Below are 20,200 nucleotides of genomic sequence, written 5' to 3'. Positions count from 1 at the left end.
CCATCTGTTGGCCTCCTGGCCTCTCTTATTTATTGAAGATGTCAGTATTTGAGTCATTATCTCACTCTTGACTCTTCTCCTTTCATTCTTAGCAATTTCCACATCCAAGCAGATAATTCAAACAATACCCAGGCTCCACAGTCCTCTAACCTCTTGGCTTTGAGGATCTTCTCCACTACCACATGTTGGCAATTCCTTCAGGCAGTGCTGTCTTAGATGTTGTAATTGCTTGATAATTATACCATTTTAGAAAAGTCAATTTGATAAACAAAAACAAAAACAAAAACCCAGTCTTTGACCATTTCTTCCTCTATTTATACCTCACGTACTCCATATATGCCTTTCTAAGAACTCTGCCTTCATCTTTCACCGTACCTCTTCAATTATTCATCATTCTCCTGAGCCCTCACTTCCCTGCCTACCTGCCTGGATTTGTTGTTCAGCATTGTCACCTTCTTGGAATCCCCTGTTCCCCACTCATCTCTCCTTTAGTTGTGCTTAACTATCAAACTCCAAATCTGGTTAAAACCAACCACTTACTTATTTCACATGTGTACTATGCAGCTGACCATTATTAGTGAAAGAAAGAAATACTGACCGGAACTGCTTTCAGTTTCCACCACTCACTTTGTTACAGTGGAAGCTGATTCCCTTTCCATCACCTTTTACTTATTCAATCTCCTGTACCTTCTGAAAGGTTTGATTCTTACCATCATCCCCTTTCTCTCTTGAGTCATCAATTTTCTCCTCTCTACCTCATAATCCCCTGTGGCAAACACACACATACAAAAGCAAAATCCCCTTGATGATGTACCACCTTTCAAGGGCCCTCTCATCTCTTGGCACTTTTTCACAGAAAAAAAAATTCCTTGAGAATATTATCTATCTTCACTGTCCTCATTTTTCACTTCTCATTTTTTTCTCAATCTACTGAAATTGGGAATTGACCCCCATTCAACTCCACTAAAACAGCTTTTATCCAGATCATCAGTGGTGTATGCCATGTCAGTAGAGTGTCCAGCCTTTTCTATACCCAACCTCTCAGCAACATCTGTGGTCAAGTCTTTGTTTATAAACAGTGTCTTTTCTGATTTTCTTCAATACAGTGACCTCATGGATTTCCTGCTTACCAGTCTCCTTTGCTGGCTTCTTTTTCTCTTTTGTGGTTTGCCTATCAGTGCTTCAACCACACTCTTTCCCTTGGAGATCTCATCCAGTTTGTGTTTTTTTTTTTTCTTTCTTTTTTTTAAAGTCTCCATTTGATTTCTAATAGGTATATCAAAACTAACAGAATGAAACAGAGCCATTTTCCCAAAAATATCTCCTCTTCATTCCAAAGCAAGATTTTCTCTTTTAAGCAGATGGTCTCAACAAAGGTCTAAATTCTCAAGGTAAAACCTAAGGAATAGCCTTCAGTTTTCTTTTCCAGTGTCTGTCATTCAGCCCATTGACATGACCTGTTGCTCAGCCTCCAAATTATACTCCTGTTCCCATTTTGTTGGTCAGAGGAAGGGTGCTTTGCTTTTGCTTTTTTACCACCTCCATTGCTAAAATCTAGCTTGGAGTAGACCGTGGATTGGTCTACTCCAAGATCCTCCTGAATGGTCTCTCTATATCCTCTGTTTACCTCCTATGGCTCTGCTCACCACACAGAAACATGACTGTAAAGATGAAGTTCCCAAAGTAAGGTAATTTATTTGCTTAAAACTGTTAAATAGCTTGTTGTTATCACAACTTTTAGGCAGTGTGTGCTCAGCCATTGCCTAATTCTCTAACCTCAAAACTCTCCTTCCTCCATCACTATGTTGTAGCCTCATGAGTATTTTTCTGTACCCTAGACCTGCCAAGCTCATTTCCTTCACAGAAATTTTGCACTAGCTATATCTTCAGCCTAGAATGATTTTTCTTTTTTTTAACTCCAGAGAGTTGTGTGGCTTTCTCCTCCTTACTCAGATCGTTTAAATTATTGCCTCCTCAAGAAATCTGAAAGACCATACAAATTAGAGAGCCTCACTTTAGTCCCACCACACTCTGTTTTATCTTCCTTTTAGCCTTAATTGGGACTTGAAATAATCCCAATGTTTTTTATTTTTTTATATTACCTTGTTTTATTGATTAATTGAATTCCTACCCTAGTATTTAAGCTCCTAAAGTGCAAGTCTTCTTTTTTTGGTTTCTTGTAATATTTTCAGGGCCAGAAGCAGAGCTTCATATGGAGTGTATACCAATAAATATGTGCTGATTGAATAACTGACACAACTTCTGGCATTCCTTCTATAACTCAGAATTCAAAGGGATAGTGACTATTATAGCAGTAATCTTGGTTTCTATATGTAGAAAATTTTAAAACTTTAAATGCTGTTAGTAAAATTTTTAATGTCCAATTAATGAAAACACATTAATATATTAGTGTATCTTTATACTTCTGTAAAGAATTACTGTTCTCCTTCCTGAAGATAAAAAACTGATGAGTGTTATTGCTTTTGTTTAATTTTTAATTTAAAGTTCTTTAAAACAACCAACTTAATTTTTTCTTGCTTATTAGTGTAATGTCTACATATTTCAAAAAATAGGAAAATTTGGAGAAAAAAGAAAGTTATATAAAAGTATTATCTAATTTTAAATCCATCCAGACAAAGTTATCAGATATTTTGCTATAATTCTCTTTCTGTGGTCAGTTCACATGCCTGTATATCTGTCTCTTTATCTTTTCTCATTATGTGTATCAAGGTGTGTGTGTGTGTGTGTGTGTGTGTGTGTGTGTGTGTGTGTGCATACAATTACTTAAAGGTTTATTTCCCTCACTCTAAGTGTCTCTCAGAGGTCCTCTCTGGTTGTCTGTTCTCTGTATTATTGAATCAATCCAAAAGCCATGACCTGGTATTCTGTCTGCCAGCAGATTATACCTCAGGTAGTCTCACTGAAGTTCATCTTGGAATAGGGAGGGCTTCCATTCCACCCAGTTCCAAGCACAGGAAACATGTGAAGTAGAAAGGGAAATTTGGACATAGACATGCATAGAGGTAAGATGACCATCTACAAGAGTAACAGAGATGCCCCAAACACGTCTTTCCCTCAAAGACCTCAGAGAGACCCAGTCCTACCTAAACCTTGATTTTGGATTTATTATTTCCAAATCTGTTGTTTATTGTAAATTTCTGTTGTTTAAGCCACCTGGTTTATGACATTTTTAAATAGAAGCTTCAGCAAACTAATATAATGACATAGAACTACAAATCAGAATCTGTATTTTTAGACAATATCCATGTGATTTTTATGCATGTTGATTTAGAAATATGGAGTTACAATGTTTTCAAAAGCAAATAAGTGAAAATCTAACTCAAATTGTCATCAACAATAAAGAAGATTTATTGTAGTGTCTCTGAACTGAAGACTTGCTAAAATCACCTGGGGAACTTTCAAATAATATGAATGTGAGGGGCCCAACCCAAAGCACTTCAAGTAAGAATCTCTGGAGATGAGTCCCAGGTATCAGTAAGCTTCCCAGAAGAATTGAATAGGCAGCCAGGGATGAAAACTACTGATTTATTGACTTATGTAACTGAAAAGTTCTGCGTCATGTGGGCTCTGGGTGTGGTGAATCAAGGCTTTGACTTTGATTATCTGTTCTCCATATGTTTGTTTTTGTGCTCAGATGGTTTACTTCAAGGTCACAAAACTACTGCTAGCAGCAATTATGGCTGTGTGCTTCTTCAATCACCTCCAGGAGAGAGGAAGAGTCTCTACTTTAGTATGACTGGGTCTACTTAGGAAATTGCTTATCCCTGAACCATAGCTAAGGCCTGTGGATCACTAGGTCCTGTAAGGTTTGAACCTCGCTTATGTGCCTGTTCATAGATCACTAATGATTATGAGGGTCAGGGGGTGCACTTTGATTAGGCTTAGACCAAATGAGACTTAAGACTGAAGCTACAGGTGGGTCACTTCCTTCCAAATTGCAGGAGTTTTGCAAGGTGAGAGAAATTTATGTGAAATTTCTGGAGTTTTAACTCAATCTATTTTAATACTGTGCATTGTGCTAATAAATATATAACTGTAGGAAATAGGAAGAAAGCAAAGAAGGGAGGAAGAGAGAGAATAAAAGAGGAGGAAGGAAAAGAGGAAAGTAGAGAAAAAGGAAGGAAGGAAACAGGGATGGAAGGAAAAAAATAATCTGTGGAAAGGTTGCTACCTTGGATTGTACTGGCAAAGAAACCTTTTTAGAAGCTGACATCTGAAAGGAACTGTCTATGTAAAGTAACAAGAAGTTCAACGACTTTAATACAAATTTGGCATTCCTGGAATAGGAGGAAGAAGTAACAAGAAGTTCAACGACTTTAATACAAATTTGGCATTCCTGGAATAGGAGGAAGTTTATCATGGCTAGAGAACAAGATGGTTCACACAAGTAAGTAGAGGTGGATTTGTGTATAGGATTGTAGGCCAAGACAAGGACTTTGGATTCTTCCTAAGTGCAGTGGGAAACCAATAGAAAATTTTTAAGCAATATACTCAGATTTTGTGTTTTTATAAAAGAAACTCTGACTGCTATGTAGAGAAGAAATTACAAGAAAACTGGAAGCAGAGAGAATAGACTTCTCTGTAGGGTAAAGGAACAAGGATTCATACCCCTCTTAGAGGAAAAGAGACTTGGATGGGAGGAGAAATGCCTCTTGTGGCAGGCAGACAGGAGGGAAGATTGGTGTAGGCATAGATTAAGTATTTTTTATATATCGAGAGATTTTAAGCTTTATTTTTTCCCTTTTTCTTAAGAAGTGGTAAGCAAAGACATTTTTTGAAGAATGAGGGAGGATATAAGATGGGTAGTTGGAAAATAATTAACATGTGAACAAGCTACAGTGGGTAATAGAGAAAGGAATGCTAACCAAGGAGACCACGAATGATTTCTGTTTAGTGCTGAGGGTCCAGGTGGCTTTAGATGTCATGAATATATGTTCTACGTGGTTGTGATTCTTCCAACACTGTTTAGCCACATTGGTGTAGATAGGATATATCAGATAATTAGGTTGACCCGAAGTCATCAATTTACTGGGCAGATATAACAGAAGGAAAGGAGTAGATAGAATACTCCCAGGAGAATGTTAAATTGATGGATCCTGGCCTCTAAACTAGAAAAAGAAGTACTGATAGGGACAATGAAAAGCAGGTGAAGGCACTGAGAGCCCTCACCAAATACAGGAAAAACAAGTGTGGAGGTAACCAGAAAACAAATTGGAAAAATATTATATTTAAAATATCAAAAATCTTGATATCTATAAAATTGGGACACTATATGTTTCAGTCAGTTTTTTTTGCTACTGTGACAAAAAGATCCAACAAGAAAAATTTTAGAGGAGGTAAAATTTATTTAGGGGCTCATAGTTTCAGAGGTTTCAGCCCATGGACATCTAGCTCCATTCCTCAGGGCTTGAGGTGAGGCAGGACATCATGGCAGAAAAGTATGGTGGAGGGAAGCAGCTCTCCTGTTAATCAGGAATCAGAGAGATTCCACTCACCAGATACAACACCCATACACACACACACCCATACACACACACACATGCACACACACACACACACACACACAAAGTTATATCCTAATGACCTCCAGCCACACCCTACCTACCTTCAGTTACCATTCAGTTAATTCCATTAGGTGATTAATTCACTGATTGCATTAAGACTTTCATAACCCAATCATTTATTCTGTAAACCTTCTTGTATTGTCTCACATGTAAGCTTTTGGAGGACACCTCACGTCCAAACCATGACACCATATAATAATAGAATAATTGTTTAATCTCAGTCTCAATGCTCATCCCTAATCTTATGGCTGTAACTTTTTTATTCTTGAGTTAATTTTCATATGTTATGATATAAATAGTATGTCCTAGTCCATTTGTGTTGCTATAACAGAATACCAAATGCTAGGAAATTTATAAAGAAAATACATTTACTTCTTACTGTTCAAGACATGGGGAAGTCCAAGGTCAAGGGGCTTGTATTTTGTGAGGTCTTTCTTGCCGAAATCCATGGCAGAAATTAGAAGGGCAAAAGAGGGGTGGGGGGAGAAGGAGGGAACCAGCCTTCTCTTTTGATAATTAACCCACTTGTGTGATAATGCCATTAATCTATTCATGAGGGCAGTGACCTTGTCACCTCTCAACCCTGTTGCATGGGGCATTAAGTTTCCAGCACATGAACTTTAGGGGACATATTCAAACCACAGTAAGCTACATCTTAAATTGTTTTACAGTAGCACCTATGGGTACCTGGAATGCTAACTGAGACTTTCCACATGTTAGAATGTTTTGTGTTGTTTTTAACCTGTGAACTACAATTTGTCTAAGTTTAGAGTACTTCTTTTTGCTGTTTTATGACAACTCTGTGGATTTTTATAGTTTACTGGCATTTGTTTTATTTCATTCCTTTGTAGATGACCCTTTATTGTTTACCTGTATCGTGTTAATTTATTATATGTAATTAAAATATTTGCCAAGATATTTTTAGCTTGTGGATCATTGTATTGATTTATTTTCTGTAACACAGAATTTACTTTTTAAAACAAACAACTTTGGATATTTCTGCTTCCAAGAAGATAGAATAAATGCATTTTCTCCCATTTCTTTTGTTAAGTAAAACTAAACCCCCCATATAATATAAATAAAACAAACATGTAGATTCTGCAAAGAGAAAAAAGGAGATGGGTTATGGATCTTATGATCTAAAAAGTGACACAATGATGAGTTCCTTATTTTTTTTGACTCATATATCCCAGACTTGGAGCTGCAGAAGATGGCAGAAACACTAATAGGCCACAGAAACAGAAGCCCTGAGAAAAGTCAGCTCCTTTTAGCTAAAACAAAACAAAACAAAAAAAAACCAGGGATGTGAAAACCTAGGAAGGCAAAAGTGTTTTTCAGTGGCGTTTGCTGTATTCTAGCCAATGCCACTGAAAAGCTGTGACCTCACCCCCCAATCATTCAAAGGCTGGACTTGGAACCTAGACCTCCACCTTTGCCATTCTGTAAAGAGATACTCCAACCTCCCTGAGAGGGTCATGTCAGAGAAGTCCTTATAGGGAGTCAGGATGTTCATCTCTGCCATGCAGAGACCACACATGGAGCCTGGATTTTTACACTATGGTTTAAATATTTTTCCACTCCAAAACTTGCATTGAAATTTAATTGACATTGTGGTAATATTGTGAGGTGGAGTATTTAAGCGGCATTTAGGTCATCAGGGGTGTGCCATCATGAATGCATTAATGGTGTCATCAACTGAGTGGGCTACTTATTGCAAGAGTGCATAGTTATTTAGGTAAATTCAAACCTTCTTTGTCTCTTACATACTTGTTTTCTTGCCCTTCTCCTTTTACCATAAGATAATACAGCAGAGAGGCCCTTAAAAGATGCCCTTGGATATTCTAGCCTCCAAAATTGTGATCCAAATGAACTTTTTTTCTTTATAGGTTATCTAGTCAGTGGTATTTTATAACAATAGAAAATGCACTTAGACATTTACTTCCATGCATCAGTAATAAGACTATTCCTTGCAGTATCACTGAAGGTCACATAAGGAACAATAACAATATTCTTATGTCCTTTTAATTCAGGAAGGTCTTAGTGGAGGATTACTGGGGAGCCCACCCAAACCTATCAGTAATGAAGGGATCTTCTTCTCCAGTTCAACAAAAACCAAATGGGAAGCTAAGACCTATAACTTCACCTGGCATAAGAGAGTGGTTCTACTGAAGCAGAGTTAGGTGAAATTAGCTAAAATAGAAGTTTTAAATATGGTCCAGAGTCATGTAACAATACTCAGATTGTGTAAGTTTCAACAAAATCATGTACTTGTGAAGAACCAGTAATATATCAAAATCCATGAAAAAGGATGCTCAATAGATAACAACAGATAAACACTGCTAGAATTATCTGATAAATATTTTAAAGCAGCCATAATTAAAATGCTTTAATTAGCAATTGTAATATGCTTGAAAGAAATGGAAATGCAGAAAATCTCTCTAAAGTACTAGAAGACATATAAAAGAACTAAACAGACATATTAGAACATAAAAATTGATTACTAACAACAAAAACCCAAAAGTAAAATATTTAAAAAAATCAACTCAATGATAGGCTCAATGACACAATGGAGGTTACAGAGAAAAGACTCAGTGAACTTGAATGTAGATGGAAAAAAATTACCACAATGCACACAGTAGGTATAAAATTACTGGGGGAAGAAAAGGAACACATGGGATATTACACTCCTGTCATTGGAGTCTAGGATAGATAGACAAAAAAAAAAAAGGTGAGGTTGAAAAACTAGTAGAAAAATTATGGCTAAAAAAATCTCCAAATTTGGCAAGAGACATTAATGTAGAACTTCTAGAAGCTGAGCAAATCCTGAACCCAAATCTAATGAAATCCATGCCAAAACACATGCCTGAAAACAGAAGACAGAAAATATCTTGAAAACAATTTGAGAAAAATGACACCTTACCTAGAGAGGAAAATCAATGGAATGCCAGCAGTTCTTTCATCAGAAATCATGGAAGCCAAGAAAGTTTTCAGTGTCTAGTTTAGACTTGACATCAAGTGTGGGTAATAAAAGACATTAAAAAAGATAAATTGCATTTCATTACAATTAAGAACTTTTTAGGAAAGTCCCTATTTCTTAATAGGGTGAAAGATAAGCTACATAATATAATAAGAAGGAACAAACTGTTGAAACATGCAATAGTTTGTGTGTTGAGCCAGGGAATTATTCTGAAAGAAAACAAAGCCAATCTTGGAAGGTTACATAGGATATGATTCCTCACGTATGTACATTATATAAATGAGAAAGAGATTAATAATTTTAATTATTAGTTAAAGGAGAAGGTGCAGCAAGAAAGAAGTAGGTATGGGTGTCAAGGGGTAATGAAGAGAATATCGTAGTTACAGAAATGTGGCAATGGAGTGCATCCTACCTGTGCCGCTCTGGGTGTTCTGATTGTGAGATTGAACTATGGCTTCGTAAGGTGTTTCATTGGGGGAAACTGGGTAAAGGTTACATGGGATTTCTATAGTATTTCTTACAGCTGCATGTAAAGCTACAATTATCTCAAACGTCATAAAAATCAACTTTATTGAGCTGTAGTTGGGACACAATAAAATGTACCTTTTTTCAAGTGCACAACTTATGAGTTTTGATGAATCTATATACCTGAGTAACCACTACTACAATCAAGATATAGTATACTTTATCACGGTAAAATGTTCCTTTACCTTCTTTTGTAAGACCATCTTCATCCTAGATCTTGGCAACTTGCCTCTATCACTGTAAATTAATTTCCCTTTCCTAGTACTTTAGTATTTGCTTTTACACTCCACTTTTAGATTGATATTTTGATCAGTAACCTATTCTTCAATAACAAATCACTGGTTTTGTTTTATTTGTGTTTCTTCTTTTGAAAAATTCTGTTCTTTTTCAGATGAAAATTTGGGATCTCTGTACTTCACATCTGATATCTTCTTTCTCAGATCATTTTCCTTTTCTTATTTCTTTCCTCCATGCCTAAATAATGGATTTGCTTCTGTGAAGTGGTGTGTCTGTCACCACTACCCATGTAGATGCCAGTGTGGCTCTGTACTTACTCCTTCTTAGAGGCGACCCAAGGCCCCTGCCTTTGACACCTTCTCTCACCTGCTGTGGCCTTTTGCAATTCAGTTTCTTTCTCTTGGATACCATTCCATCTCCTTGCCATCATTTGCCCTGAACCACTGAGTCATTTCCTTTATTTCAATCTTGCCTCAAAGCCTTCTTTTCCTTTTTTATTTATGAATGAAACTCTGTGAGGAGTTTTGTGGTTCTATTTAAGGGCCCTATGTAAAGCTGAAGAGTATTATATAACCACCCATAAAATGTCTGTGGCTGAAGTACAACATACACATAGAGGATATACAATTCATAAACTTCTTTTATAGTCACCTATCACTTAATAAATATGAGGGGATTAACTGCATTACATTTTTCTTCATGTGCAAAACCAATCTTTGAGACAAAATTGCCTATGCTTTAGAGCTGATTTTATGGTTCACAGCCTCAAGTTGTATGCATTGTGAATTTATCCTGTTGGCAATGCATAAGTCCTCCCTAAATTTTACAAAGCATTTTTGCCTACCTTAAAAGATACTACAGATATCAAGAAATCTCTTCTACAACCCAAACTCATTTCCTGTCAAAGGCACTTAAAACATTGACAAACACCTCCCACCACAATAACAACAATGAAAACCAGGAAAATATTTCGAACATTCTAAAGTTCTAATATACAAAATGTGGGAAGGAAGTTTAAACACAAGTTGGGAGCATGGCACATGCCTATTATCCTAGTGACTTGGGAGGCTGAAGCAGGAGGATCGCAAGTTCAAGACCAGCCTCAGCAATTTAAATGAAATGAGACCCTTGGCAACTTAGTGAGACCCTGTTTAAAAAAAAAAAAAAAGCTAAAGGCTTAAAAACCTGAAACTGTCTTTTAAAAAAAAAAATTGTCGATATTAATCAAGTGCTATTTATTCCTGAAAGAATGAATTTTCTATAAGGAGTGACTGCATGAAATGGAGACTTTAATACCTGGAAAGAGACAGTGGAAACTTTGGTTGTGAGCTCCCTGTTGCAGCCCATTGCATAGTCTGACACTTCTAAGAAATATAGCTGTTTAGTACCTCTTATGGCAGGAGAAAGCCTTTCTAGATAGGCAGGCCTTTCAGGTCACAGTGACATTTGGTCATTTATTATGATATACCCTTTCCTATCTCTCTATGGAAACACTAATGGAAACATGGAAAAAGACAAAACTGTTAGGAAAAAAAACAAGGGCAATATTGAACAAATTGAAAATCAGGAATTTCCACCAACTACAAAAGGAAATAAACTGGATGGAGACCCAAAATTGTGGCCTCTGCATGTGTACTTCTACTACACAAAAAAGAATAGCTTCATCCAGTAGCAGATACAGAATGAAATAAAAACTGTTTTGTTTTAAAACTTAAAACAATAAAATATGGCTAATTAAAAAATTGATAAGGAGAGATTCAAACAGGCTGAATTTCTAAAAGGGGAAGTTGGTTAATATAGGGCTAGTATTCATACTAATGTATGAAATTAGTATTCTAGTACATTGGCGTATTTTAATATAATATAGTCTTAGAATATGTATTCATGATAGAAAAGAATTATAGAAAATCATATCCTTAATGTAGGAGACAAAGAGGAGAAGTTCTCTCATCCATGGAATAGAAGGTGGGATGGGGCTTATTATTAAGCCATTTTTTATTAAATCTCTGCCATTTAGAGGGTAGAAGAAGGTGCTTGAGGAATTGAATTAGGCTGCTATGATTATAGAATTGAAAGGAAATCCGTTATCCTGTTAGACAATTGTTTTAATTATACATATGTAAAGTCTTATATATATAAATCCTATACAATTATACATTTCCTAATATAATTAACTTTATTTTATATATATGAGAAATAATATATATAAAATAAACATTGCCTACAATGTATGTGCAATACATTCACATGTATTTTTTGGTACAGGGGATTGAACCCAGGGGTACTTTACCACTGAGCCACATCCCTAAGCCTTGTTAGTTTTCAAAAATTTGAGACAGAGTCTTGCTAATTGCTTAGGGCCTTGCTAAGTGGCTGAGGTGGGTGTTGAATTTGTGACCTCCTTCTCAGCCTCCAGAGTCTTTGGGATTACAGATGTGGTCACTGTGCTGGGTACCTGCTGTGTTTTACGGAGGTGAATGAATCAATAAATGTTCAAGATTGGTTCAACTATGCATCTGAGTTCTTTGATGTATCTGGGAAGCTATAGCAGTGTTATCTATAATTGTATAAGTATGCGAAGCATGCAGGGTGCCAGCAAGTTATTACTTTGATAATATGGTACTCACTGTAACATAAACTAATGCATGGAATACAGTTTCCCCTTTTGTTCCTTAGAAATTGTTCTCACTTTCCAAGGGTTGCACTTTGACTAATTTTGATTTAAATCATATGCAAGCATTTTTTAAAGAATGAATGAACTGAACTTACATTGAGACAGAGGATAAAACGTATTAATATAGTGAAGCTAGGACAGAGTCAGAAATGAAACAGTAAGTGTTGAATTAATAGCAGCACAAGGTACTTTGAGAAAACACACAGCAGGGCCACTTGAACTAGTATTGGAGATAAGAAATGGTGTCCAACATGAAGGCCATGTAGGAATTAGGGAAAAAAGAAAGTGGGGGACTTTGGCTGTAAAAGTCTGGAACTGAAAGAGCATATGGAACAAAGAAATTCAGAATGAGTGGGACACAGAATGAGCAGTATAGGGAGGTGAATGAATCAATAAATGTTAGTAGCTAGAAAGCTGTGGCACAGCAGAAAAGCTGCTGAGATATCAGGTGAGGAGTAAAGGATGGGGGCTCACACAGAACTCAAAATGTTCCTGTCAAGGATAAACTCAACAAGTCATAGTCTGCAGCTGCAGTCAGACTGGAGAGGAGCCAGAGAGATGAGTGAGGTGGCTGAAGGTAGTCACATGGGGAAAGGAGACAAAAGTGAGGAATAATCAATTATCAGTATCTCATAATTGATTAGAGGTTGGCGTGTTGGAAGATATGGGGGTTAGAAACATGAGGCATTTTGGGTAAGGATATGAGAAAAAGCTGCGGAGCCAAACAATGTTTTACTTTGTAACATCTTCAGTTTTCTCATCTGGTGAAGGGACTGATGAAATTCACTCATGGGGGTAATTGTGAACCATAGATAAAATGGCATTTCTAATATGTGCCTCAGTCCCAAACATCATTATGATCAAAGGAGAAACTTGGGGGGAGTGAGTGTTAGTAGTATGAACTCCCTCCTGCTCCTTTTAAGAAAGCTTTCACAGTAGACATCCTTTCATGCCTCACTAGTCAGAACGGATTCCATGGCTACTTTCAGGTAAAAGTAAGGCTAATAAGAAAACTGGTGTCTTGCTTTTTGAAACCTCTGTAGTGGGAGTCAGTCAAAAGAAAATGGCATTGAAAATGCCATTTGGGATTGGTAGCTATATCTATTGTTACATAAAAAATTATCCCAAAATGTAGCAGCTTTAAACCAAATAAGTATCTATTAATTTCACCACTTCCATAGGTCCAAAATTCAGAAACAACTTATTTGGGTGATTTGGATTGAGTTCTCTCTTGAATTTGTAGCCATATATATAGGCCTGGGTTGCAGTCCTCTGAAGGTTTGACTGAGGCTGCAGGATCTGCTTTTAAAGTGTCCCACTAATGTGAGACTGGTCAGTTGGGCCTGGATATTTGTGGTGAGCTACAGTTTCTCTTTAGGAAGCCTTTCCACAGGGCATGGCAACTGGCTTTCCCCACATTGAATCATTCAAGAGATCAAAGCAGAAGCTGCAGTTTCTTTATGACCTGTTTTCAGAGGTCACACTATTACTTCTGCAGTATTCTATTGATCACACAGGTCAGTCCAATTCCACATAGGAGGAGACCATATAGGGCAGGAATAATAGGAGAGAAAGATTGTTGGTTGCCATCTTGGAGACCTAAGGTACTGCACCTATGTTTCTCCTACTTCATGTGGTTTTGGGTTTTGGAGGCCATACTGATTTTTTTAATGTTTATATGTTCCTTATCCATGAATAGGAAAGAGTAAATGTGTGAAGAAGAGGCTTTTTAAAATTTTGGTGGTACTGGGGATTGAATCCAGGGGTGCTTTACCACTGAGCTATATCCCCAGCCCTTTTATTTTTTTGAGACAGGGTCTCACTAAATTACCAAGGCTGGTCTTAAACTTGTGGTCCTCCTGCCTTTGCCTCCTAAGTCATTGGAATCACAGGAAAAGAGGTTTTAATCTAAAGTAACAATTAGCTGCCATGAAATAATCATCTGTATTAGAAAAAAAATTCCCTCTAAACTATCAGTCACCAAAAAAGAGAAAAGAGTCCACAAGTAGGGCATGCATGTCAATTTCTACTTTTCCTTCCAGAAAATTTGCTTAAAAGAAAAGTTAGAAATCACTGGGTAATTTTTTTAAACAAAATCCCAAGAAAAATTCTATTACAATAACAAATAGTGATATGAATTGTTTTCCCAGGAGTGAACTGCTCATGTAGTATATCAATGTGAGAAACAGGAGCAAGGAACTGTGATATTTTGAATATAACTTTGGGCTTTAGAATAGATATTTTTCCTGATATGAACAAAATACAGGTAATTTGATCCAATTAAAACTTACTCTGTAACCAATTTGATTTGCTTGCTCGAGAGTTTTAGGACAGTCTCTCAACTACTGCTGCAAAAGCATTACATGAAAAAAATTGTAAAATATAAATAAATAAAACTTAGCCAATTGATTGACTGCAATAGCAGCCTGCAGTTCTAGATAGTGATGACTAAGAATTCTTCAAATCAGGGACTGGATACAAGATTAATTCAGAAAGATCAGGCCACCATTCTGAAAGGCTCAGGCTATTGGGCTTACCACATTCTTTTGTTTTGTTTTGTTTTGAGCTGGTAAGGTAGTTTAATATGGTCATATTATATAAGATCAAGATCATACTCCAAAATCATATTTACACGTACATTTATCTATCTATCTATCTATCTATCTATCTATCTATCTATCTATCTATCTATTTATTTTTGTACTGGGGATTGAAACCAGAGGCACTTAAGCACTGAGCTACATCCCCAGTGGTTTTTAAAGGTATAAATTTTGGGGTAGGGTCTTTCTAAGTTGCTTAGGACCTTGCTAAATTGCTAACATTGGCTTTGAACTTGCGAGCCTCCTGCCTCAGCCTTCCGGCCTGCTGGGATTATTGACGTGTGCCACTGCTCCCGGCTACATTCATGTATTCTAACAGCAAACATGAAAACTGAAATTACAAACAATATTTAGTCACTCCATAGAAAATTAAGTCCATAGATACAAACTTAACAAAATTTATAAAGGATCTATATGCTAAAAATGCTGATGAAAGAACTCAAAGAAGACTTAAATAAATCAAGATACATACCATGTTCATGCATTGAAAAATTCAACATAATAAAAATGTCAAGTTTATCAAAAAGTCCATCTATAGATTTAGTACAATTTCTATGAAAATCTCAGCAAGATTTTTCTACAAACTTTATTCTAAAATGTATGTGCTGAACTTATTTATTGAAATAACTCAAGCAATCTTTTTTTTTTTGTTTGAATATAGCTGTTTAATGTAAAGATGGCCCTTTATATGAGTTTTCTTTTTTTGGGGGGCTTACCACATTCTTATATCTCATTTATGCAAAAGTGGGTAGGTGTGCCTCCCCAATGTCTACCAAGTTCATATGCTTTGACACTAATTTCAATGATGAGAGAACATTTCTAATATCCATTATGTTATAAGCAAAGCCCTTAATATTTATCAGATTTGAAGATAACTAAAGTCTATCCTGTAGAAACTGTACTTGGAGTTGGTCTTTTGATTAAGATTCTATCCATGCTAGCTTACCAGTTCTGGAGTATGTATTCCTGAGTAGAACTAATGACTAACGCAAAGGTGGGGATTAAAACTAATACACTCAGACATATCAACTGCCTGGATTCAAGTATTTTAAAGGAGTCTACAATCTCATTACCACCACTCGCTGAATAGCTTGCCTCCTACCGTATACAACTGCCAGTATCTTCAAGGAAACCGGGAACCTTTATTAACAATGAGTAATTCTATAGGTAGCTTTTTTACTTTGCTCCTATTTTGATGGTTTGGTACCTGTTTTGGTGGCTGAAAGCAGAGACCACATTTTCTGGTATGGGTAAAAATTGATAAAATAGTGATAATCCATTAACCTTGGAAAATTTATGTAGAAAAGCCCAGATGTTGGGGTAGAGTTTTGAGTTCAAGGCCAAACCTCTCATGAATTAGAGTTAGGTATGTTCTTGTCAAATTCATCCTCTTTTTTTTTCAAAACTTGTTTGTTATCTTGTGATTGATCTTCTTTATTCACTACAGTATTCTCCCATGATGGTAATTTCATATCTAGTATAGACAATACCTTCACTAAAATTCCATTTGACAGCATTTTGTGTCATTATAAAAAGATATGCTATTTTATTTTTAAAACAGTATTTATAATATGCATCCCTCCATCCTAAATTAAAAGGTTAGAAGAAAGAAAATGTAATGTCACATTTTGGACTATTCAGCTTTTTAAGGAACAAGTCCACATGAGGTCATGTTTTAATCTTTACAGAAAGTTTATTTTTATAGAGAAACACAATCCTTTTCCTAGGACAGAATAGAGAGGAAGGATTTACTGTTAGAATCACCTAAATAAATAGAGCTTTTTTTCTTTTTAAAGTTTGGTAATAGATGGATTTTGTTCTTTAAAAAAATTAAAGTCAGCTGTTTAACACCTGCAAAAGATTCAGGATATATTATGTTCTATAAGTGTTAACTTTTTAAAAGGGGAAAATTCAGCAAACAGGGAAAAAAATGCAGTACAATAAATGTTAGCATCTGAGGATCTCTCTTTGGCTTATTCATGAGTGTTACTTAAAAGTCTGTCTGAGGCTCATTAGGCCATTTAAAATCACAGGTCTATCCATATGTAGGCCAAATGTTTAAGAAAGGGTTGCACACCCACAAAAGAAGTACAAGAAAAATAGAAGGCCTAACAGCTTTGCCTTGGGAGTCTCAGGGTGCATTCTATTGTCAAAAGATTATTATATCCTTCCCTTGTCCCCTTACCCCACCCCAGGATCTAACTAGTCCCTGTTTTAAGAGATTTTAAAGCAAAGATTTATAGATTTAACATTGGTAGAATCCCACTCTGGAGGGAATTTTGAATCATTAGTAATTAAGAATCATATAGCTCCCACTTTTTCATTTTTTATGCTTTTATTATGGTAATCCAGTTATCAGATCCAAATCTGGGATGTGTGGTCAATGTAGTCATTGTCACTCTAATCTAGAGTATTAGTCCTGTTAAGTAAGGCTCTGGGGGCAGAAAGGAGATGAAGCATCCTGTTTACTACAACTCATTCAACATCCAATATCACCCATTATTCAGTTAGGAAGGTTCATGCCTTTTCTTTAAACTTGAACAAAAAAAAAGGTGCAAGCATATTTCCACCATTAAAAGGCAGATGAAGATTTTCTGTACGGTGTTAACTTCAAAACATCCTAGTCTCCCTCACTAGTATACCTGAGATACTGGGGACATGGAAGAGGTTTGTGATAAAATGTGCAGTTGATCCTCAGTGTCCCAGGTGGACTAGCTCCATGATCCTTTCTAGATATAAAAATCTATGGATGCTCATCCTTTGTATAAAATGGGGTAGTAGTTACAGGAAACCTAAACACAGATCCTGGAAACTTTAAATCACCTCTAGAGTATTTATAATACCGAATGCAATATAAATGCTATAGGTAATTATCATATTTTATTATTTAGGAAGTAATGACAAGAAAAAATGTTCATATATGTTTAGTACAGACACAGTTTTTTTTTTCTAAGTATCTTTGATTCTTGGTTGGTGGTTGGTTGCATGCTTGGATGCTGGACCCAAGAATCTAGAGGGTTGACTATAGTGGTCTTTGTCTCCATTTCTTGATGTATAAATCCTGAAACCCATAAAATCTCTGAAGTAATGATATTGTGTTTTGTATGTTAATTTGATGAACAGTGACTGGCAGCTTCATGATCCAGAGTGGTCATTAAAAATACAAGGCATGTATGAGTGTGCCTTTTTCCCCACATTCTTGCCAACACTTATTGTTGTTTGTATTCTTGATAGCTGCCATTCTGACTGGGTGAGATGAAATCTTAGAGTAGTTTTGATTTGAATTTCTCTAATTACTAGAGATGTTGAAAATTTTTTTTATATATTTGTAGATTGTAAATCCTCTTCTGAGAAGTGTTTGTTCAATTTTTGACCCATTTATTGATTGGGTTATTTGTTTTTTTGTGTTAAGGTTTTTGAGTGCTTTATATATCCTAGAAATTAGTGCTCTATCTGATGTGCTTGTGCTTGTGGTAAAAATTTGCTCCCATTCTATAGGCTCTCTATTCACCTCACTGATTATTTCTTTTGCTGACAAGAAGCTAAAAACTGAAAAGTTCGAATCCATCCCATTTACTGATTCTTGATTTTAGTTCTTGTGCTATAGGAGTCATATTAAGGAAGTTGGGACCTAATCCGACATGATGGAGATTTGGGCCTACTTTTTTTTCCATTAGGATTAAGGTCTCTGGTTAATTCCTAGGTCCTTAATCTACTTTGAGTTGAGTTTTGTGCATGGAGAGAGATGTTTAATTTCATTTTGTTACATGTGGATTTCTAGTTTTCCCAGCACCATTTGTTGAAGAGACTATATTTTCTCCAATATATGTTTTTGGTGCCTTTGTCTAATATGAGATAACTGTACCAATCTGGGAAGCAGTATGGAGATTCCTTGGGAAACTTGAAATGGAACCACCATTTGACCCAGCTATCCCACTCCTCGGTTTATACCCAAAGGACTTAAAAACAGCAGTGATGTAGCCACATCAATGTTTATAGCAACACAATTCACAATAGCAAAATTGTGGAACCAACCCAGATGTCCTTCAGTAGATGAATGGATAGGGAAACTTTGGTATATATAGAAATGGAATATTATTCAGCATTAAAAGAGAATAAAATAATGGCATTTGCAAGTAAATGGATGGAGTTGGAGAATATAATGCTAAGTGAAGTAAGTCAATCCCAGAAAACCAAAGGCCTAATGTTTTCTTTGATATGAAGATGCTGACTCATAATGGTGATGGAGGGGGAAAGCATGGGAGGAATGGAGGAACTTTAGATAGGGCAAAGGGAAGGGAGAGGGTATGGGTCAAGGAAAGATGGTGGAATGAGTTATACATTATTACCCTAAGTACATGTATGAAGACACGAATGGTGTGAAAATATTTTGTGTACAACCAGTGATTTGAAAAATTGTGCTCTATATGTGTAATATGAAACGATTTACATTCTGTCATCATAAATAACAAATTATTAATGAATAATTAAAGAAAAGAAAGGTCTCAAATGGGTTGACTGCAAAAAAAAAAAATACAAGGCATAATTAGAGAGCTGGGACTTTCAGCCCTAATCCACCAACATTTGGGAAGGGGAAAAAGGCTAAAGGTTGAATTAATTCTCAATGGCCATAGATTTAATTAATAAAGCCTCCTTAAACACCTAGGATAGCAAGGTTCAAAGGAGTTTCAGGATAGCTAAATGATGAGACTATGGATGGCATCCTGGAGAGGTTAGGAAAGGTCTGTACTTCTGTATAACTTGCCTCATGCATCTGCTCCATGTGACTGTTCATTCATGTCCTTTGTAATGTTTTTTTTTTTTAATAACAAATAGTAAATGTAAGTGATGTGTTACCCTAACTTTTGTTAACTACTCTAGCAAAGCAACTGAATCCAAGGAGGAGAGTGAGGGAATCTTCTGCCAGTCAGTCAGAAGCACAGGTCACAACCCAGGGCTTGTGACTGGCATTTGGAGTGGGGACAATTTTGTGGAACTGAGCCTTCAACATGTGTTCTGTGATACTATATCCAGGTAGATTGTGTCAGAATTGGATGGAATTATAAGGCATCCAGTTAATGTTTGCTGGATAATTGTTTGGTATGCAAAAAGATATCTCCACATATCTAGTATCAGAAATATTATATTAAGTGGTATGGGACTTAGGAAAAACATTTTGGTTTCTTCTTATCTCTATTATAGCTCCATAGAAAACTGAGACAGTACCAAAGATCTCCCTATTCTCCTTGGGAATAAAGATGGAAATTAACATTTTGTTTTCACTTAGCTTGAAAATAACCTTTGTTCCTTGTTTTATGAATGCTGTCCTAAGTTATATTTGTCTCCTTCTATTTTAATTTTTTGGTGTCTTCAAAAGGGAAGGATCTATTTGAGATTGAAGGGTGAATGTGTAGTGTGAAAATTGAAAGGTTCAACTTCATTTCTATTATTGGTTTTATTTTTTAAAAAATTTTGTTATTTTTAGTTATATGTGACAATAGAGTCTATTTTGACATATTTATGCAAACGTGATTTTTTCAACAGATTTTGGACCTTGTGCCATGTCATTCGAGGAAATAGTATTCCTTTGTATTTTGGAATT

At 36.0% G+C, this 20,200-nt stretch overlaps 1 protein-coding gene across 6 annotated transcripts in view; it reads left to right on the top strand.

Annotated features, from left to right (window-relative positions):
- The window catches only part of SUGCT (succinyl-CoA:glutarate-CoA transferase), a 728,181-nt gene that overhangs the window by 552,953 nt on the left and 155,028 nt on the right, over nucleotides 1-20,200 (top strand). The window lies entirely within an intron of this gene.

The sequence above is a fragment of the Spermophilus citellus genome (genome assembly GCF_964194105.1).
Source record: "Spermophilus citellus genome assembly, chromosome: 3".
Lineage (NCBI taxonomy): Eukaryota > Metazoa > Chordata > Mammalia > Rodentia > Sciuridae > Spermophilus > Spermophilus citellus.
Note: the sequence above shows the minus strand (reverse complement) of the source record. Positions and strands in the feature narration are given on the sequence as shown.